Here is a 24,075-nt window from a genome sequence, read left to right on the forward strand (position 1 = left end):
TCCATTATTAAGGACCCAATCACCCAGGACATGCCCTCATCTCAATGTTACTGTCAGGAAGAAGGCACAGGAGCCTGAAGGCACACACTTAGTGATTCAGGAACAGTGAATTCAGGAACAGAATTCAGTGATTCTTCCTCTCTTCCATCTGATTCCTAAATGGACATTGAAACCATGAACACTACCTCACTTTCTTTTTATTATTTCTGCTTTTGCACTATTTTTAATTCAACTATTTAACACACATATCTATAAACTTAATGAATCAATTTACCTTTTATATTATCATTTATTGCATTGTACTGCTACCGCTAAGTTAACAAATTTCACGAGCAAACACGAGGAAATTTCATGACATATGCTGGTGGTATTAAACTTGATTCTGATTCTGATATTATATCCGAATGATTATTATGGATTGTCCTATCTACAATAATGGATCAGTCATAATATAATTTGTTTGACTCTGACATTAAAACTGGATCAGGCTTGTATTTATAAGGTACAGTGTATTCTATGAGTTTGTATTTTAAGGCAAGATTTTGGTGAATGATGTTTGCCACTTGGTTCTACCTGGTAAGTAAGCAGATTGAATTAAACTGCTTCAAGATCCTGTAATGTGTTGGATTGTTTCTGGTTTCTCTTGTCATTTTCTGTCTGCATTGAACTTCTTGGATTGGTTGGACTGATATTGATGCAACACATACAAAATGCTGGTGGAACGCAGCAGGCCAGGCAGCATCTATAGGAAGTAGTACAGTCGATGTTTCAGGCCGAGACCCTTCGTCAGGCCCACCAGCAATTTGTGTGTGTTGCTTGAATTTCCAGCGTCTGCAGATTTCCTCGTGTTTGATCTTTCATTATGTATTTTGATCTTTTTTTTTGTGTTAGCCACCTGGTCCAGCATTGCCACAAGGATCACCTCTTTCTGAGAACATAAGAAATAGGAGCAGGAGTAGGCCATCCAGCCCATCGAGCCTGCCCCACCATTCAATAAGGTATTGGGTGATCTGTCTGTAAACACAGCTCCATCTACCTACCTTTTCCCCATAACCCTTAAATCCCTTATTATGTAAAACCTATCTAACTGTTTTTTAAATATATTTAGTGAAGAAGCCTCAACTGCTTCCCTGGGCAGAGAATGCCACAGATTCACCACTCTTTGGGAAAAACAGTTTCTCCTCATCTCCATCCTAAATCTTTTCCCCTGAATCTTGAGGTCATGTCCCCTAGTTATAGTTTCACCTACCAATGGAAACAACTTTCCTACTTCCATATTATCTATGCCTTTCAAAATGTTGTATGTTTCTATAAGATCCCCTCTCATTCTTCTGAACTCCAGAGAGTATAGTCCCCGGTGACTCGATCTCTCCTCATAGGTGAACCCCTTCATCCCTGGAATCAACCTGGTGAACCTCCTCTGCACTGCCTCCAAAGCCAGTATATTCTTCCTCAAGTATGGAGAGCAGAACTGCATACAGTACTCCAGGTGCGGCCTCACCAGTACCCTGTATAGTTTCAGCATCACCTCCCTGCTCTTGAATTCAATCCCTTTAGCAATGAAGGCCAACATTTTGTTTGCTTTCTTAATAACCTATTGACCTGCAAATCAACTTTTTGCAATTCATGAACAAACGCTTCCAAGTCCCTCTGCACAACAGCATGCTGCAATCTTTCACTATTTGAGTAATAATCTGTTCTTCTATTATTCCTTCCAAAGTGGATGATCTCACATTTACCAACGTTGTATTCCATCTGCCAGACCTTGGCCCACTCATTTAACCTATCTATATTCCTCTGCAGACTCTCCACATCCTCTGTACAATTTGCTTTTCCACTCAGTTTAGCAAATTTCCACATCAGCAAATTTTGCCACACTAGTCAGTCGCCTCTTCCAAATTATCAATGTAAATGGTAAACAGCTGCAGGCTCAGCACCAACCCCTGTGGCACTCCACTCACCACAGACTGCCAACCGGAGAAACACTCATTTATACCAACTCTTTGCCTTCTATTGGTTAACCAATCCACTATCCATGCCAATACACTTCCTCTGACTCCATGCATCTGTATCTTATTTATAAGTCTCTTGTGTGGCACCTTATCAAACACCTTCTGGAAATCCAAGTATATGACATCCACCTGTTCCTCTCTATCCAATGCACTCATTATGTCCTCAAAGAACTCCAGTAAGTTTGTCAAACAGGAGCTGCCCATGCTGGATCCATGCTGCATCTGTCTAATGAAGCCACCCCTTTCTAAATGTTTTGCTATTTCTTCCTTAATGACAGCTTCAAGCATTTTCCCAATTACAGATGTTAAGCTAACTGGCCTATAGTTACCCGTCTTTTGCCTACATCCTTTTTTAACAAATGGCATGACATTTGCTGTCTTCCAATCCACCAGGACCTGCCCAGAGCCTAGAGAGCTTTGATAAATGATTACCAAAGTGTCTACTATAACCTCCGCCAATTCCTTCAGCACCCTGGGATGCATCCCATCAGGACCAGCGGACTTACCAACCTTCAGGCGCTTTAGTTTGCTCATCACTATCTCTTTAGTGACAGTGATTTTATCGAGCTCCTCATCTCCCATTTTGTCTGTAACATCCTTCTTTGGCGTGTCCACCGCCGTGAAGACTGACATAAAATAGTTGTTCAATACCTCAGCCATTTCATTATCACCCAATATCAATTTCCCCTTCTCGTCTTCCAAGGGACCTACATTGACTTTATATATTTATAAAATCTTTTGCTATCTGTTTTTATATTTTGTGCTAATTTACTTTCATACTCTCTCTTCCCTTTATTTATTTTTTAGTTGTTCTCTGTTGTTTTTTAAAATTTTCCCAATCCTCCAGTCTCCCACTACTCTTTGCAATTTTGTACACGAGCTTTTAATTTGAAACTGTGGTGACCCACCTTCTGCGCAGGCGAACAGGGTCGCAAATAGCCCGTGCACAGGAAGAAACTTTGGTAGTGCACCTCTGATGTCATTTCCGCCCTGCGAGGTCGGGCGCTAGGGATTAAAAACCAGCACCGCAAAGTTTGAATAAACTAGTCTCAAAACGATTGTCGTTGTTTCCAGCTCTGTATGTAGTACATCGCTACAATACTATCTTTTATTTCCTTAGTTATCCAAAGCTGGCTCTCCCCACACTTACTTTTGACTGGAATATACTTTTGTTGAGCACTGTGAACAATCTCTTTGAAAGTATTCCACTGTTCCTCAACTGCCATACCAAACAGCCTGTGCTCCCAATCCATATTAGCCAACTCCTCCCTCATCCCATTGTAATCTCCCTTGTTCAAGCATAATACACTAGTTTTTGATCTAACTATTTCATCCTCCATCTGAATGAGAATTTCAATCATACTATGATCACTCTTTCCAAGAGGATCCCAAGTCCAACTCCACATCCAAAACTCAGAAAACCTGGGCAAAATTCTCCCTCTCCATATCAGAATGATCTCACCAGCAATAAAAGGCAGTCTCCCGTCTCCATTAGACCGATCTCACCAGTGATAAAAAGGCAGGCATCCGACATTTCAATCTCCCTTGTCATTTTAATCGGCGAACAATGGAAGCTTTAATTGGCGAAATGAAGTCAAACATCGGCTAGCAGCCTTCTCGCCACGAGGTTCCCGTATGCTGCCTCTGCCTCCTGGAAAACCCACAAAAGTTTCAGAGCACTGGAACACCCAAATGATCTCCAAGCTACAAATCAGTCTTCAACAGTTCCAGAATCACATTCAAGATGAAAAATGTAAAAGACATAAAAGAGAAAAATATGGTTTCATAATCTATCCAGAAGATGTCAACCAAAGGAACATTGAATGCACGTATGCATACAATTGTATGCATCTTGACCAGAAGTATCAGTCTTTAGTATGTCAGCCTTTTTTCCATATGGGTCACCTGCTGCAAACTTACACCGCACTAAGACCATCAGTCATGAAATCTCCATAATGTCAGTGTTGATTACCAGCACTGAGCTTTGATGTACATCATCAGCTGTCTTCATAAAACTGTGAGTGTTTCATTATTAAACTTCCCATTTGCATTATATAATTCTGCTGACATTTCCAATAATGAATTTAAAATCCTTAATAATTTTGAAGCAGCTATCAGTCAATTGATTATTTTACAGCCTCTGCCACCAACTTATTTTATTAGCTTAAGCTAACACTGCGCACTCATTAACAGCTTTATATCAGAAGTATAGCTGAAGGTAAAGTCAGAGCTCTTCAATTACAAGTTCAAGTTTATCGTTATTCAACCGCATATATGTATACTGCCAAATAAAACATCACTTATCCAGACCAAAGTGCACATCATAGTACATATAATTCACACACAATACATAATATAAAGTAATATTAGCACAAATAAGTTAACAACATAGAGCTGGTCACAGGGGGCAAGAGAAGTAGCTTTGAGTTGGTGGACTCGGCTATGTTCAAGGACTCACCAATGGATCTGAATGAATACACCATGGTTGGCATGGACTTTATAAAAAGTACACCAGTACTTCCAAATCCAGAAGCCTCAAGTGAACCATGAGATCCACAATGTGCTGAGGACCAGATCAGCGGCATTCAGGTCTGGTGACCAAGTAAGATACAAGAGGTCCAGGTACGATCTCCAGAGGGCCATCTCACAGGTGAAGTGGTAATTCCAGACTAAACTTGAATCAATGAAAAATACTCAACAGTTGTGGCAGGGCTTGAAAGCTATCACCTCTTACAAAGTGACAGCAAGTGGCACAGGTAACAACAGGGGTTCACTTACAGATAATGTCAATGTCTTCGATGCTCACTTTGACTGATAAAATATCCCACAGCCCCTGATGACTCTATGAATTCAGCCTCTGAGGCTGATGTGAGAGCATCCTTCAGGAGGAAGCCTAGATGGGATACCTGGCTGACTTCTAAAGACCTGTGCTGATCAACTGGCTGGAGTGATTACTGATTTCTTTAACTTCTCCCTCTGGCAGTCTGAGGCACTCAAGAAGGCACCTGCTTCAAGAAGACTTCAACTATACCAGTGCCTAAGAAGAATGTGTTAGCCTGCCTTGATAGCTATTGTCCGGTAGCACTCACATCCACTGTGAAGAAGAATTTTGTGAGGTTCGTGATGAAACACACAAACTGCTGCCTGCGAAGCAACTCGGATATGCTTCAATTTGTCTACTGGCACAACAGGTCCACAGCACATGTCATTTCACTGGCTCTTCACTTAACCCTGGAAATTCTCAACAGCAAAGATGTGTACATCAGGATGCACTTGGTTGACTACAGCTAAGCATTCGATAATATCGTCCCCTCAAATCCAATCAATAAGCTTCAAGACCTTGGCCTCAATTCCTCCTTATGTATTTGGATCCTCAATTTCCTCACTTGCAGACCCCAGTCAGTTTAGTTTGGCAATAGCATCTCCTCCACAATATCCATCAGCACAGGTGCACCACAAGGCTTTGTGCTGAGCCCCCTGCTCTCCTCACTTTACACTTATGACTGTGTGGCTAAGCACAGCTCCAGGGCCACATTTAGAGTTGCTGACAGTCAATGGCTGAATCAAAGTTGGTGCCAACTCAGCATATAGGAAGGAGATTAAAAACCTGGCTGAGTGGTGCCACGACAACAACCTCTCTCTCAATGTCAGCAAGACCCAGGAGCTGATTATTGACTTCAGGATGAGAAAACCTCATTGTGCAATCAGAGATGGAGAGGGTCAGCGACTTTAAATTCCTTGGTGTTATCATTTCAGAGGACCTGCACGTAGTGTAATTACGAAGAAAGCGCAGCAGCACCACTACTTAGAAATTTTTGAAGATTTGTCATGACATCTAAAATTTTGACAAATTTTTATTGATGTGTTGTGGAGAGAATGTTGACTGGTTGCATCGCAGCCTGGAATGGGAACATCAATGCCCTTGATCAGAAAATCCTAAAAAAGTAGTGGACACAACCCAGTACATCATGGGTAAAGCCCTCCTCACCATTCAACACAGCTACACAGATCCAACATCAGGGGCCTCCACCACCCAAATCATGATCTCTTCTCATTGGTGCCATCAGGAAGAAGCCACACGGGCTGCAGGTCTCACATCATCAGTTTCAGGAACAGTTATTGCCCCTCAATCATCAGGCTCTTGAACCGTAGGGGATAACTTCACTCAATTTAACTTGCCTCATCACTGAACTGTTCCCACAACCTATGGACTCACTTTCAAGGACTCTTCATGTCATGTTCCTGATATTTATTGCTTATTTAGTTATTATTTTTTATCTCTTGTATTTGCAGTTTGCTTTCTATTACACATTAGTTGTTTGTCTGCCCTGTTGGGTGCAGTCTTTCATTGATTCTATTATGATTCTTAGACTTACTGAGCATGCCTGCAAGAAAACAAACCTCAGGGTTGTAGATGATGATATATACAGTGTGTACTTTGATAATAAATGTACTATGAACTTGAACTTTGCTTTGAAATAATAAAATATTTTGAAAGATTGACATTTAGCATTGCTCTTCTCCAATCTGGGCTATTAGAGGATCTCTCTCTAAAAAAAGTTAAGTACATGTTTTCTTTTATTTCCTCTTCTGGAAACTATCCAGATATCACCATCCTAGCTAGTTCAATGATTAACGTTCAGACTAGTGGGTCTTTTTCGTTGCTGAGCTGAGTATTTGACCAAGTGGATCTGATAAAAACTTTCAACAAATTTACTAGCTAAATGTGTGTAAATACAACAAAAAAAATCCTGAAAATTATGATTAAGCACTGACATCATGAATGGTATTTGCCTGTAACTATAATGCAATTCAGCAGAAATGTTACACTTGGAAAGTCGAATGCTCCATTGCAGTCCAAACATTCCTTGATTTATGTACAGTCAATTTGTAAACTTTCCCACAAGATTTCTTGCCATTTCTTGTAAAGGTTCAAAAGTGTTCAAAGGTTCATTTATTATCTAAGTATACAACTCTGAAATTCTTCTATTCTCCGGGTAGCTGTGAAACCAAGAAAGAAAAGAAAGGCAGCACGATCATCGACCCCCAAATCCTACCTCCTTGCAAAAAAACAAACAAAAATGGATCAGGCACATCAAACCCCAAATCCCTTTTCCCGCACAAAAACAGGAACAAAACAGATCAGGCACATTAACCCCAAAATCCCCCTCCCCGCATAAAAAATAATGAGATAATCGGGCAAAAAAGCACAAAATACTGTAAGATTGAAAGAAAGTGCCTAAAGCCCACATCCATAACCAAACACAGGGAAAAAACCTGGGCAACACTCTCCGGGCATAGTGGCAGGCTCTCAACTCTCTGGTGCACAGCAGCCAATCAAAAGGCAAGCCACCAGAGTTTACCCTCTGTACCTCACTTTGATCCTTCAATTGCCCTTATTGCTTTAATTGGCAAACAATGGAAGCTATAAGCAGGGAAATGGAGACGAACATTGGCTTGCTCCCTGATATTATAGGAGCCATTTTAAAATTATATCCATATAGTTTATTGTCATTCTGATAATTATTAGAAATTTACAAATATATTTTTATCTTTTAAATAAGGGTATATTGATGGAACACTATCCAATAATATAAGGAGGACACAAAAGTTTTTTTTCCAGATATATAAAGAGGAAAAGACAGGTGAGAGTCAAGTCAAGTCACTTTTATTGTCATTTCGACCATAACTGCTGGTACAGTACATAGTAAAAATTAGACAATGTTTTTCAGGACCATGGTGTTACATGACACAGTACAAAAACTAGACTGAACTATGTAAAAAAACAACACAGAGAAAGCTACACTAGACTACAGGCCTACACAGGACTACATAAAGTGCACAAAAACAGTGCAGGCATTTCAATAAATAATAAACAGGACAGTAGAGCAAGGTGTCAGTCCAGGCTTCGGGTATTGAGGAGTCTGATAGCTTTTGGGAAGAAACTGTTACATAGACCGGCCTTGAGAGCCCAAATGCTTTGGAGCCTTTTCCCAGACAGCAGGAGGGAGAACAGATTGTATGAGTCGATATTAGACTGCTGGAAAATGACGCCGGAGTGTTTGTAATGGGGGACAAGGAAATGTTGGACAAGCTTAATAAGCATTTTTCATGTCTTCACTATTAAAGACACCAGCAGCAGCCCAGAAATTTGATAGTATCAGGGGGCAGAAGTTTGTGAAGTTGCTATTACTAAGGAGAAGGTACTTGGAAAAGTGAAAGGTCTGAAGGTAAATAAGTCAGCCAGACCAGATGGACAACACTCTGGGATTCATAAAGAGGTAACTGAAGAGATTATGGAAGCATTAGTAATGATCTTTCAAGAATTGGTAGATTCTGGAATGGTGTTTAGAGGACTGGAAAATTCCAAATATCACTCCACTCTTTAAGAAGGGAGGGAGGAAGAAGAAAGAAGATTATTGGCCAATTACCCTGAAGTCAGTGGTTGGGAAGATGCTGGATTAGGAATGAGATTTTGTAGTACCTGGAGGAACATGATAAAATTGGCTTCCGTACAAGAAAATCTTGTCCAAAAATCTGTTGGAATTCTTTGAGGAAACAACAAGTAGAATAGACAAAGTAGAGTAGAGTCAATGGATCTTGTATTCTTGAATTTTCAGAAGGCCCTTGACAAGCTGTCATTCAGGATTCTGCTTAACAGGAGACCATAGTATTACAAGAAAAACATTAGCATGGATGGAAGATTAGCTCTCTGGCAGGAGGCAAACAATGAGAATAATGGGAGTCTTTTCTGGTTAGCTGCCTCTCACTAGCAATGTACCACAGGTGTTGATGTTGTGACTGCTTTTTTTCATATTATATATCAATGATTTGAATGATTGAATTGATGGCTTTGTGGCCAATACAAAGAGAGCAGGAGAGACAGATAGTGTTGAGGAGCAGGGAGTCTTCAGAAGGACTTAGACAGATTGCAAGAATGGGAAACAAAGTGGCAGATGGAATATAGTGTAGGGAAGTGTATGGTCATATACTTTGGTAGAAGGAATAAGGGTATAGGCTATTTTCTAAATGGGAAGAAAATTCAAAAATCAGAGGTGCAAAGGGACTTGGGAGTTCTTGTGCAGGATTCCCTAAATGTTAACTTGCAGGTGTTAGGAAGGCAAATGCAATATTTGCATTCATTTTGAAAGGACTAGAATATAAGAACAAGGATGTAATGCTGAGGCTTTATAAGACATGGGTCAGACCACACTTGGAGTATTGTGAGCAGTTTTTGGCCCTTTATCTAAGAAAAGATGTGCTGGCATTAATGGAGGTCTCAAGGGGATTCACAAGCATGACTCTGTGAATGAAAGGGTTAATGTATGAGGAGCATTTGATGGTTCCGGGCCTGTACTCACTGGAGTTTAGAAGAATAAGAGGGGATCTCATTGAATCATGTTGAATATTGAAGGGCCCATATAGAGTGGATGTAGAGATGATGTTTCCTATAGTGTGAGAGTCTAGGACCAGAGGGTACAGCCTTAGACTATTGGGATGTCCATTTAGAACAGAGATGAGAAGGAACTTCTTTAGCCAGAGGGTGGCTAATCTGTGGAATTCATTGCTACAGACAGATCATTGAGTATATTTAAAGCGGAGGTTGATAGGGTTTTGATTAGTCAGAACATCAAAGGTTATGGGGAGGATCGGGTTGGGAAGTATAACAAATCAGCCATGATGGAACGGTGGAGCAGACAATATGGCCTGACACTAATTTCCTGTCCTAAACTCATATTCCTGGAAATCTTTGTAATCCAAAAATCTGCACACCATTTGAATTGAGTTTCCACAACCCAGCCAGGTAAACAACTCTGTTTCACCAATCTATGAGGAAAGAAGTTTCTTTTCATCTATGTCATGAAAGGCTGACCCTTTATTTTGAGACTTTCTTGTTAGGAAAAGTGTCATCCTTCCCTTTACCCTGTCAGACTGTGTAAGAGCTTAATATGCTTCAATGAGATTAACTCTCTGTCTTCAGGAATCTAGAGCCAGTAAACTCTATCTCTTTACATAGGATAATCCATCACTTCCAGGAATCAAGTCAGTGAAGCTGTATTATACTTCCTCTACAGGACCGGTGTTACCAGAGCAACGTATCATCATCGTCATTATGTGCCCTGTTGTATGACGTAAGCAATCATGGGCTTGTGACCATGAATATTCTCGGCAATTTTTTCTCCAGAAATGGTTTGCCATGGCCTTCTTCTGGGCAGTGTCTTTACAAGAGAGGTGACCCCATTCATTATCAGAACTCTTCAGAGATTGTCTGCCTGGCATCAGTGGTCACATAACCAGAAATTGTGATATGCAGCAGCTGATCCTACAGCCATTCACAACCTGCTTCCATGGCTTCATGGGGGGATGAGGGGCTAAGCAGGTGCTACACCTCACCCTAGGGTGACCTGCTGACTAACAGAGGGAAGGAGAGGCCTACTCCTTCGTAGGTAGAGATGTTCCTTAACTAAACATGTTATTGTTTATTTTTAAGGATATTTTTATTGTTTATGAAATTATTGTTCAGTAATATTCCATAGAAATGTAATGTGTTCACAGGTCATTCCCTTTATTTTGTTTAAAGAGTTAATTGTCGCAAGCACTGACGTAGAACAATACAGTTCAGTACAGGCCCTTCAGCCCACAATGTTGTGCCGACCCTTAAACCCTGCTTTCCATTTAACCCCCATTTAAATAAGAATAAAACTGAAAAGTCAGTTACGGTTCTCAAGTAAATTCTCTCAGTTCTGCTCTATGAATTCTGTTTTTTGTGTGTCATATTTTGCCCTTTCAATTACTCTCTGTCAGGTGCCATATCAGCACAAAAGGAAAAGCATATTCTCCCTATGGAATCAGTGAAATCCCTCCAGGGGCTCTAGTTTCCTCCCACATCTGAAAGATATGTTGGTTAGTAGGTTAATTGGTTAGTGTAAAATACTTCAAGGTGGGTGGATTGTGAATCAGGGTAGAATTGACACCCATAGAGATTGCAGGGAAATTAATTGGGGTCTAATGGGGTCTAATTAATGAGTCTAATTGGCTTGAGAGCAGGCATAGATCTGATGAGCCTTTGGGCATCCTTCTGTATCTTTTAAAAAATATGAAAAAAAATAATTTGAGTAAAGTTTGTGTTTTCAGCAAAGAACATTTGCCCACAGCAATGCATATTGAAGCTGAATGGTTATGGCTAATAAATACCCGAATTTTCTGTGGGCACTGCCAACAACATTAAGCTTATAAAATTGGTAATTTATCTCTTTCCTCTTTCTGTTTAATGATTTTTTTTTTAAATTTTATTGAGATACAGCATGGAATAGGCCCTTCTGGCTCTTTGAGCTTCACCACCCAGCACTCCCCCCCCAATCCCCCTAGTCTAATCACAGGACAATTTACAATGTTCAATTAACCTCCCAACCAGTACATCTTTGGACTGCGGTAGGAAACCAGGGCCCCTGGAGGAAACCCACATGGTCACGGGGAGAATGTAAACACTCCTTACAGGCAGTGGCAGGAATTGAACCCAGGTACTGTACTGTAAAGCATTGTGCTAACCACTACACTACCATGCCACCCTAATGATAATGATAGCAGAAACTGGAAGGTCCATTCTATGCGCACATCCCTCTCAGTGACTATTCTGTCAATATCAGTTCTGCTTTTTCCATGTCTACTTTTATCCCATTGGTTTTCCATATGTAGAAACAGGATTGAATAAAATTTGTCCATTTTCTACTGCGTTGCCAATAGCCGAGTTTCACATCTTGTACAAAAGTGAACCACTTGATAGTTTGTCTTCTTAAGTTTTAAAATTGGATCCTCTATTTTTTGGCATATTATTTATTGGTGTTTTCCTCTGTTGACCAAATTGCAGATAACTCTTATTTGCCCTGAAGAGGCTTACCACCTGTCACTGATTCTTATTCATTGAAAAGTACTCTCTATCATATTTTACTTTGCATTTAGTAGTTAATATTATTACACCTTTTTGAAGATTAACATAACAAATTCTATAAAGGAAAACTCATTTATCAATTAAGATTAAGATTCAGAGACTAGGCTCAAAGACTAAAACTACTATTAAATGTCATAGGTTAAGTAAACACATAGTCTTAAGATGAGAACTAATCTATAAGTGAATTCAATTAATGTTGATTATGGCTCATACCTCTGGCTGGTCTGCATATCTTATATCAGTGTTCTGAGAACATAACTGGCTTAAATGCCACACCACAGAAAAAAAAATCCTTTTGGTTAACATGTTCATGCTGACCACCAAGTAACCATACGTGTTTGTGATGTCTGACTTTATGATTCCCTTAGAGATCCAACCTACAGGTAGCTTAAATGAAAAGTAGTTTCATATAAAACACATTCCAGTGCTAACTATAGAGCAGACTATACCAGATAAGACCATAAGATAGGGGGCAGAGTTAGGCCATTCAGCCCATCAATTCTGCTCTGCCATCTAGTCATGGCAGATTCATTTCCCTCTCAACACTATTTTCCTGTCTTCTTTCCTCCAGTATTGTGCAATGCGACAAAATTAATTAATTCTGGAGGCATCATCAGGTAGCAATATGACTGAATTTAATATTCAATTGGAGAGGCAGAAGGGTGGATTCAACACTACTAGTTTGCTCGCAAGTAATGGATGCTATATGGGTGTGCAAACAGAAATAAATAGAGTAATGACATAACCTGTATGAATGGCCTGCAAAACAAAGTTTTTCATTGTACCTTACTCAATACAAATGTAACTCTGATGGTCCCAAACCTGCATGTGAAAGGAGGAGGATTGGGCATGAATCGAGCACCCCCCATCCCATAAAATCCCAGAAACACCAACAGAAGCTCCAAAGACCTCATCCTTGGGAGAGGAGGAATCTTTGAAGATGGGCTACACCTGGGGACAACTTAAAGGACTAGTAGTGGATAGAGGACACTGGCGAACTGCTATTGACAGCTAGTGCCTCAAGAGGCATGATGGGCTGAGGTAATTACGTTGATACAAATGGCAATAATAAACCAATTTACCAATTTAAGGGGAAAGTCCATGGAAATGTAACATACAGTATAGGTGGATCTTTCAGAATAAATTGTGATGCAGAAGAGAAGTTTCATGGGGAGCAGCCACTATCAATTGTTAACTAAAGATAACACCAACACCATTAACTAATGATAGTATCAAATTTAAGAAAGCATACAATTTGGGTATCCAGTCAGAAAGATTGAACAGAATGTAAAAAGCAAACAGAAATAAACCTATTAGATTAATATAGATTAATTAGATTACACGGTAAGGTTAGTCAATAATATAAAAGCAAAGAGTAAACATTTTTATTTATTTAAAGTAAAAAGTTTAAAAAAAAGGTGAGACTTGTGCATTTAGAAGGTGAGTCTGGAGTTACTGATTGAAATCAAAGAGATGCACAGGAATTAACATGTATTTAGCACCAGTCTTCATGATAATGGATACAAAGAAAATAACTATAAATTAGAGAAGGAAAGAACTTGTGGAAGTTATCATCATCAGGGCTGTGGTATTGAGAAAACCACTGGAGCTGTCTGTGGTCTGACAAGTCTCTAATTCCTGGTGGTTACCCTCCTCGATCTTAAAATGAGTAAGATAGCAGCTTCATTGGTTTCCATTGCTTCCCAGAGGCAGCCTGGAAAGTAGAAGAATATAGATACATTTAAGGGTAAATTTAGTACATACAAAGGAGGAATTAGAGTTAGTGGTAAGCAGTGGGAGATGGAGATAATGGCTTATTTCTCTGCTGCAGATTACAGTGTACATAAATATACCCTATGATCTGTGCACTATATTGGAGTGACTTTTGAAAATGAAGTATTGACCAGGACTGGGTGGATGAGGCATCTGGGAATTGTCAATGGGTGAATGAAAAAGTATTGAAAACTAGCCTGGGAATCAGCAATTGAAAGGGTGAGAAGATGTAACTCACTCAGGTTTGCCAATTGAGTACATAAGGCATCGACTCACAACAGTTTGGTGTTCTGAGCAGCAGCTAATCAGCGATTGGGTTTGGTTGGCAAGAACAAATTGAAATGAGGCAGGGGCAAACAGAGCAGCCATTGTTGGAGAGAACAGTGTTTGCTTTAGATTTTCAAGGGGAGGCTTGAGTGAGAGAAGGCAAAAAACCTGAAGGCAGTTTTCTTTCCCCAGTTTATTTATTGTTTTCCTTCTTTATTTTTGCACAGTTGGATCTGTAGGGGTGCCAGGCTGGATAGTTGAATGCTCCTCTTGCAGGATGTGGGAAGACAGGGAGACCTCCAGTTTTCTATGTTTCTATAGCCTAGTAATTTCTAAGGTAGGGACATGTTTGGGACAACTTTGTGGGCTGAAGGGCCTGTATTGTGCTGTAGGTTTTCTATGTTTCTATGTGCATCCAGCTGCAGCTTCTAACACTTTGCATTGAGTTGGAGCTGGACCTGGATGAATTCCAGATAATTCGGAAGGCTGAAGGGATGATACATAGGACATATAGAGAGGTAGTTACCTCAAAGGTGCAGGACCCAGGGGACTTGGTGACAGTCAGGAAGAGGAAAGTGGTTAAACAGCTAGTGCAGAGTACACCTGTGGCCATCCCCCTCAACAACAGGTATACCGCCTTGGGTACTGTTGGAGGGGATGTACTAGCAGAGAAAAGTCACAGAGGTCAGGACTCTGGCACTGTCTGACTCTGTGACTCAGAAGGGAAGGGGAGAGAAGAGGTGAGCTGTGCTGACAGGGGACTTGTTAGAGAATAGAAAGGAGGTTCTGTGGATGAGAACAAGATTCCTACATGGTACGTTGCCCAGGTGCCAGAGTGCTGGACATCTTGCATTGCGTCTTCAGCATTCTGAAGTGGGAGGGTGTGCAGCCTGAGGTAATGGTCCGTGTAGGTACCAATGACATAAGTAGGACAAGGGACGAGGTTCTACAAAGTGAATGCAGGGAGTTAGGTGCTAAGTTATAGGACAGGACTTCCAGGACCGTGATCTCAGGATTGCTACCTATGCCACGTCCTAGAGTGGCCAGATGTAAGAAGATCATTCAGTTTAACGTGTGGCTAAGGATTTGGTGTAGGAGGGAAGGCACCAGAGGTTTGGGTCATTGGGCTCTCTTCCAGTGAAGGTGGAACATGCACCGAAGAACAGTTTGCACCTGAACTGGAAGAGGACTGATATCCAAGCTGGGAGGTTTGCTAGTGCTGCACAGAGAGGTTCAAACTATAGTTACAGGAGGATTAGAACCAGGTTTATTATCACCGGTATGTGACGTGAAATTTGTTAATTTAGCAGCAGCAGTACAATGCAATACATAATCTAGCAGAGAGAGAAAATAAACATAATAAATAAACAAGTAAATCAATTACGTATTGATGCACCATCAATAACTCTCGGAGACGTGAGGCGAGATATAGGCTTTATTGGCTGGAAGAAAGGACAAACAGCAATTGACCACCACACTACATCCTGGAGAGTGAGACCAGGGCTCAGGCTTCAATCGCCTTTATACTGGGGTCCGTGGGAGGAGCCTCAGGAGCAGTCAGCGGGGGGGGGGGGGGGGGCGTGTCCAGACTGGTATATGTAGCTCACCACACGTATATTGAATAGATTTTAAAAAAATGTACAAAAACAGAAATACTGTATATTAAACAAAAGTGAGGTGGCGTCCAAAGCTTCAATGTCCATTTAGGAATCGGATGCCAAAGGGGAAGAAGCAGTTCCTGAATCACTGAGTGTGTACCTTCAGGCCTCTGTATCTCCTACCTGATGCTAACAGTGCACCAGATGAGAACCAGAGTGCCAGATAGTGGAGAGGTTGTGGAGACTGATGTTGTCAAGACCTCAGACAAAGTCAGGAATCAAAAGGTTGAGCATGATGCGACTAATGTTCTGAGCTGCGAATATTTCAATGCAGGGAGAGGTTGAAATGTAGATGAGCTCAGGTCGTGGATCAACACATGGAATTATGATATTGTTGCCCTAAGTGAGATTTGTTTGCAGGAGGGGCAGGACTGGCAGCTCAATGTTCTGATTCTGATGTTTTATATGTAACAGAGTGGGAGGGATTGATAGGGGAGGGGTGGTGTTACTAGTCAGGGAAAATGTCACTGCAGTGCTCAGTCAGGACAAACTGGAGAGCTCATCTAGTGAGGCTTTATGGGTGGAACTGAGAAATCAGAAAGAGATGACCACATTAATGGGGCTATATTACAGACCACCCAGCAGTCAGAGGGATTTAGAGGAACAAATTTGTACAGACTGTTGCAAGAAACATAAAATTGTTAGGGTAGGTAATTTTAACTTTGCAGATATTGACTGGGACTCTCATACTGTAAAAGAACTAGATGGGATAGAGTTTGTCAAATGTGTTCAGGGAAGTTTCTTTAATCAGTACAAAGAAGTGCCAATGAGAGTGTACAATGTTTGATATGCTATTAGGGAATGAGACAGGGCAGATGAAAGAAGTTTGTTTAGGGGAACACTTTGTATCTAGTGATCATAATGTCATTAGTTTCAAAGTAAATATGGAAAAAGATAGGTCTGTCCATGGGTTGAGATTCTAAATGTGAGAAAGGCCAACTTCAATGGTTTCAGAATGGATTGGGACAGGCTGCTTTCTGTCAAAAATGTACTTGGTAAGTGGGAGGCCTTCAAAAGTGAAATTTTGTGAGTATAAAGCTTGTATGTTCCTGTCAGAATAAAAAGTAAAGATAACAAGCATAGGAAACCTTGGCTTTCAAGAGATATTGAGGCACTGATTAAGTAAAAAAGGAGGTGCATAGCAGGTATAGGCAGGTAGGAACAAATGAGATGCTTATGGAGAAATCCAAGAGAACACTTAAGAAAACAATCAGGAGGGCTAAAGAAGGAATGGTGTTGCTATAGCAGACAAGGTGAAGGAGATTCCCAAGAGATTCCACAGACATGTTAAGGGCAAAATGAATGCAAGAGACAAAATTGGTCCTCTGGAAGATCAGAATGGTAATCTATGCAGGAGCTAAAAGAGATTGAGAAGATCTTATCATAAACAAGAGAAAATCCACAGATGCTAGAAATCCGAGCAACACACACAAATGCTAGAGGAACTCAGCAGGCCAGGCAGCATCAATGGAAAAAAGTACAGTCAACATTTCAGGCTGAAGGGTTCCGCCAAAGGTTTTCGGCTGGATGCATCGACTAAAGTTTTTTCCATAGCTGCTGCCTGGCCTATTGAGTTCCTCCAGCATTTTGTGTGTGTCGGGGGAAATCTTAAATGGATTTTTTGCATCTGTATTTACTCAGGAGATGGGCACAGAGTCTATAAAAGTGAGGCAAAGCAGCAGCAAGGTTGTGGACCCTGTACAGATTACAGAGGAGAAGCTGTTTGCTGCCTTGTTCCCTTGGTGTTCCCTTGGACTCTGTGGGAGGCAAGTGCAGAACTTATACAGTCCTAGCAGAGATATTTAAATCATCATTAGTGACAGGTGAGGTACCAGAGGATTGGAGGATAGCCAATGTTGTTCCATTGTTTAAGAATGGCTCTAAAAATAAACCAAGAAATTATAGGCCAGTAAGCCTGACATCAGTAGTGGGAAAGTTATTGGAGGGCATCTTAAGGGACTGGAGATATACTGTAAGTATTTGGATATACATGGACTGATTAAGGATAGTCAGCATAGCTTCGTGTGTGGTACGTCATGTCTAATTAATCTTATCCAGTTTTTTGAGGAAGTTACCAAAAAAGTAGATGAAGACAAAGCAGTGGATTTTATCTACATAGATCTTGGTAAGGCCTTTGACAAGGTCCCACATGGAAGGTTGGTCAAGAGGTTCAGTCACGTGACATTCAAGATGAAGTAGCAAATCGAATTGGACAATTAGTGAGAGAAGCCAGAGAGTGGTAATAGGTGGTTGCCTCTCTGACTGGAGGCATGTGACTAGCGGAGTGCTGCAGGGATCGCTGCTGGGTCCATTGTTGTTTGTCATTTATATCAATGATTTGGGTGATCATGTGGTTAACTGAATCAGCCAATTTGTAGATGGCACCAAGCTTGGGAGTGAACTAGGAAGACTAGCAGAGCTTGGAGTGGGCTTTGGACCAGCTGGAAAAATAGGAGATGGAACTTCATGTAGCTAAATGCGAGGTGTTGTGTGTCAGTTGGACCAACCGCGCTAGGTCTTACACGGTAGGGCACGGAGGAGTGTGATAGAGAAACGGGATCTGGGAATACAGTCCATAATTCATTGAAAGTGGTGTCACAAGTAAATAGGATCATGAAGAAAGCTTTTGGCACATCGGCCTTCATAAACTGAAGTATTGGGTACAAAACATGGAATGTTATGTTGAAGTTGTAAAAGACATTGGGGACACCTAATCAGGAGTATTGGGTGCAGTTTTTGGTCACTGCCCTATAGAAGAGATCTAAAAATGATTGAAAGAGTTCAGAAAAATTTACAAGGATGTTGCCGTTACTGGAGCACCTGCATTATAAGGAAAGACTGAATCGGTTAAAAGTTTATTCCTTGGATTGTAGAAGACTGAGGGGGATATTTGCTAGAGATATAAAAAAAATCAAGGGTATAGGTAGAGTAAATGCAAGCAGGCTTTTTCCACTGAGATGGAGCGGGACTGTATCTAGAGGTTATAGGGAAAGGGTGAAGGGTGAAAAGTTTAAGAGGAATATGAGGGGCAACTTTTTCACTCAGAGGGCCATGAGAGTGTGGAATGAGCTGCCAGAGGAAGTGGAGCAGGTAAGTTTGATTTCAACATTTAAGAGAATTTTTGATATGTACATGGATGACAGGGGTATGCAGGGCTATGGTCTGGGAGCAGATCAATGGGAGTGGACAGTATAAATGGTTTGGCATGGACTAGATAGGCCAAAGGGCCTGTTTCTGAGCTGTACTTTTCTATATCTATGAGAAAAATCAACTGTTTTCATAACCTGTTTTCATCAAGGGCATACACTGGCATAACTTTTTTTTTAGTTTGAAAGGTATTTAGTTGCAATGGCACAGCTAAGATAGAATCCATTTCACTCTGCTATGGACCGGATGAGCAGAAAACAATTCTTGAGACCATGATTCACAAATTTCTTGTGTGTTTCTTCTTTCCTTGGGTGATGGCAAGCAAAGGCAAAATGGAAGATGGAAGGTTATAATATTCAAGTTAGTTACATGTATATTCCTGGCCCTTTGAAAATCTGGAAGTTTTGGTTACAAGTGTCCGGTGTGGCTCACAGACAACACCTTAACAAATTTGTACCTTAGAAAATTATGAAGTCATATTTAGTTTGTCATACATAAATTGTTACTACTTTTAAAATACTGGAATCAATCTTATTTGAATGGTCCATGAAGCTATGAACACTGCCTTGTCATCCACTCTTTGCACTATTTATTTATTTTGTAATTTATAGTAATTTAAAGTCTTTATCATGTGCTGCTATTGCAAAAGACAGATTTCACAATATAAAAGTCAGTAATAAATAACATGACTGATATTTTAGGATATCACCATGCCTGTTCTCCATCTCCCTCTGGTGCTTCACCCCCTCCCCCTTTCTTTCTCCTGAGGCCTCCCATCCCATGATCCTTTCCCTTCTCCAGCTCTGTATCACTTTCGCCAATCAACTTTCCAGCTCTGAGCTTCATCTCTCCCCCTCTGGTCTTCTCCTATCATTTCGCATTTCCCCCTCCCCCCACTACTTTCAAATCTCTTACTATCTCTCCTTTCAGTTAGTCCTGATGAAGGGTCTCGGCCCAAAACGTCGACAGCGCTTCTCCCTATAGATGCTGCCTGGCCTGCTGTGTTCCACCAGCATTTTGTGTGTGTTGTTTGAATTTCCAGCATCTGCAGATTTCCTCGTGTTTGATATTTTAGGATGTATTTTTAAAAACTGGAATTATGAAAGGTATTCAAGCTGTGAAGCATTAAAAGAAATCAACTTTACTACAATAGATCTGCACTAAATTAAAAGCTACAGCTATAAACAACCCAATAAAGCACTTTTTGGATGGAATATGTTCTCATGAGAATGTCAGAAAGATACTCCTCTCCTTGTGAGACTATAATAAACCTGTTTCCCAGAAAGATTCAAAATGTGTCAGAAATACATTGGAACTTTGGCTCATATCTAGAGTATAGTTACTTGAAAACAGGTTTCAAATATATAGTGAAAGTACAGTGTCTCAGAAGTTTTAAGTGCGTCATAAAATTAAGAATAAATTATCTGCAGTTTCCCGTTGACCCTCACCTTTTTATGCTCCCCTTTTGGATCATTCTGTGCTGCTTCACTATCAGTTCTCCACCTCCCCTTGGTTCTGGCTTCCTTTGAAATGTTACATACCCCGTAACTGGGTGTCTGACCAGCAGAGAAAGAAGAATCCATTGGAGTCTGGTGGTACTGTATTCAAAAGTATTTATTAGTAAAATAAGCAAATCAATACCAATAATGCAAATATATAGAGAACTCACGTCAGCAATAATAAACCTAAAAGTGTAGGATAATAGTAAGCAATAATAAACAAGCTCTATCAATGTCTAGGGGTAAATGAATTGTCATAGAATATAAAATTCAGTTCAGTTCATGCGTGCTGAGGTAGATATGGTTGTTGTGTAATCGTTGGAGAGAGAGAGAGAGAGCGCGCAAGTGAGATGTAACAGCTACAGTAAGGCAAACCTTCCTTTGTGTTCTTGATCCGTCGTATCGTTGTGGTCATTCAGTTATGATCATTCTGTCCTTCAGCTAGACCGTTCTTCTGTGGTGGACTCGTCAGTCTGGCATGAGTGGACACACACACACACACACACACAAGTCTCCACCGGCCCTGCTATAACACTGTGAGTTTAACTGACCGGTCTCCTGGTCCGGTCTCCGATGCCCCACACCTTCCCATGGGTTCCAACACTCCATCAGTGTCCACTAGTGTGTCTCCTGGTGTGTCTGAAGGGTGTCTCTCCAGACCTCACTTTTATCCCTGCTCACGGGGTCTCAGCTATCATCAATTTTGAATGGCTGTGTCCATCAAACCAGCCCCCTCCGGCTGTCCACTGAGGAATGTTAATGAACAGAATGGTATAAGACAAATAACCCTCTCAGAAGTCATAATACGGTGAATCAACAAGCCTCCCTCCCCTCTCTTATCTGTAGCAGATGTTCTGGCATGTTTTCTTTTCACCTCTCTCTCTCTCATGAGCAGCATAGCAACAGTAACGGTTTGTGATTCTCCCAGGAGGGGGGAACATGGGCAACTCTGCACCCTTCTGCCCATCAAAACTGTTCATCCTTCATAACACCCCCATCCTTCTGGGAATTTTCACCCAAGTGAAAATGAACTAATACAGCATCTTACAGAATTACAGAGTTTAACAAAATACAGAAGTGGTCTTAACTACAAAAACAATACAGATATACATTCAAATTAACATCTAGATAAGCAATCAGCAATTGCATTGTCACTCCCTTTAATATGTTGTATTTTAATATCAAATTCCTGTAACATCAGACTCCAACTTAGTAACCTCCTATTTTTATTTTTCATGTTAGCCAAAAATACCAAAGGGTTGTGATCAGTATAAACAATTAATGGTCTCTGTGCTGAACAAATGTAGACCTCGAAATGTTGTATCACCAAGGTAAGTGCCAACAATTCTTTTTCCACAGTAGAGTAATTTCTCTGATGCACATTGAACTTTCAAAAGAAATACGTCTCTGGGTGTTCCACTCCATCCCCTGCTTTCTGCAATAGGACTGCCCCTGCAGTCTCATCACTTGCATCAGTCACCAGGGAGAAAGGTTTCAAAAGGTCAGGTGCTTTTAACACAGGGTGATGGCACAGTATGGTTTTCAACTTCTCAAAAGCTTCCTGACAAGAATTGCTCCACACAAACTTTTCATCCTTCCGTAGGAGTTTTGTAAGCAGGAGGGCAATATCCTCAAAGTTCTTACAAAATTTTTGATAGTACCGCACCATGCCCAAAAACCTTCTCAATGCTCTTTTATTTGTTGGTACAGGAACCTCGGAAATAGCCTGTACTTTAGCCTGCACAGGAGCCAACTGCCCCTGTCCTACCACATACCCCAAATACGTGATCATGGCATGACCAAATTCACTTTTTGCGAGGTTCACTGTAAGATGGGCTGCAGACATTCTTTTAAACAGGTTTTCTACAGCCTCAAAGTGCTCATTCCAGGTGTCACTCCAAACTACTACATCGTCAATATAAGCCTTTGTATTTGGTAACTCTCTAATCACTGCATCGATCATTCTCTGAAATGTCCCTGGGGCATTTTTCATTCCGAACGGCAACACATTATATTCATAGAACCCGGATGGGGTGACAAAAGCTGAAATTTCTCGAGTCCTGTCAGTCAAAGGAACACACCAGTATCCCTTTAGCAGGTCAATCTTAGTGATGTATCTCGCTTTACTCATTTTATCAATACAACTGTCCACCCTAGGGGTAGGGTAAGCATCTGTCTGTGTGACAGCATTCACCTTTCTGTAATCTGTATAGAATCTTATGGTACCGTCCGGCCTTGGTATGACCACGCATGGAGATGCCCATGCAGAAGCAGATTCACGAATAATACCAGCAGCTAGCATATGCTCAATTTCTTTTTCCACTAGCTTGCTCTTTTCCAAATTAATCGATAAGGGGATTGTTTAATAGGCTAGGTTGAGGTAACAACAGCATCATGCCCTGTTCCTTTACACCACCTTGGAACATCTGAACATAAATCTGCATGCCGTTTAATGAGCTGTGTCAGCTGCTCTCTTTGTTCAGGCCCTAAATGACTGACTTTATCAGCAAGGTTGGCTAAAATAACATAACAAGTAAAGCTAGGAACCTTCCTGCCAGCCTGCTTTTCCTCCTCTTTACCTTTCCCACTAGCTCCCGGCTTATTCTCTACCTTAGCCAGTGGGCTTTCTCTACCGTCCCTACTGCCTTTCTGGTAACTCTTATTTGGGGGAAACTTTGTGGGTTAAGGCATATTCATCTGCTAACCTGGCAAATTCCGATATAGACTTATTCTTCTCATTCAGATACGTCTGGATATTATCCAAAACACAACCTTTAAATTCTTTGATCAGAATTAACTCTCTTAAACAATAGAAATCCTCCTCCACCCTCTCTGCAGCGCACCAACGATCCAAGAGCACACCCTTATCGTATGCAAACTCTGTAAACGTCTGATTCCACTGTTTCTTTAAATCCCTGAACTTTTGTCTATACGCTTCAGGTACCAACTCTTAGGCCCGAAGGATAGCCTGTTTTACTTCCTCATAACCCTCTGCAGACTCCTCAGACAACACCGCATATGCCCGTTGAGCCTTCCCTTTTAATACACTTTGTAACAAAGCCACCCACTTATCTCTGGGCCACTTCTGATTCACTGCCACCTTTTCAAAATGCAAGAAGTACCTATCAACATCCATCTCCTCGAATGGAGGTACTAACCTAAACTCCCTACTAACATTAAACTTCTCCTTCCGGTCTGACCCGCTACCCACATGTTGCTATTTCTCCCTCTGGAACTGCTGCTGTTTCTCTGCCTCCTCCCACTCCAGCTTCTTCCTTTCAACTTCCCCATCTGCTTCCATCTGTTTTAAATGAAGTTCATGGTGCCTCTGCTTCTCCTTCTCAGCCAATCTTAATTTTTCTATCTCTAACTGAACCTCACCGTCGGCTGGTTTCATCTCAGGGAACAAGTCCAATACATCCAATTGGAACACACCCGCAGATACATAATGCATAGCTATTGCTCTCTGTATCTCCAACTTCCTCATCGATGATTTCACCGCTGAGAGATTTAATCGTTTCACAACACTCACCAATTCCACCTTCCTGGCATCTTCTAATGCCCCCAAAGTCGGGTATTTTATAAATTTATCTATTTCCATTTCTGCTGGTTTCCCGTCTACTTATCCACACAACCAAATCAGATAAGGGACTTTTATCCCGATTCACTGGCCCCCCAATTTGGTAATCAAATCCCAGAAGATGAGGCCCCAATTTGTTACATACCCCGTACTGGGTGTCTGACCAGCAGAGAAAGAAGAATCCGTTGGA

Source organism: Hypanus sabinus, chromosome 4, assembly GCF_030144855.1.
Source record: "Hypanus sabinus isolate sHypSab1 chromosome 4, sHypSab1.hap1, whole genome shotgun sequence".
In the NCBI taxonomy this organism is placed as follows: domain Eukaryota; kingdom Metazoa; phylum Chordata; class Chondrichthyes; order Myliobatiformes; family Dasyatidae; genus Hypanus; species Hypanus sabinus.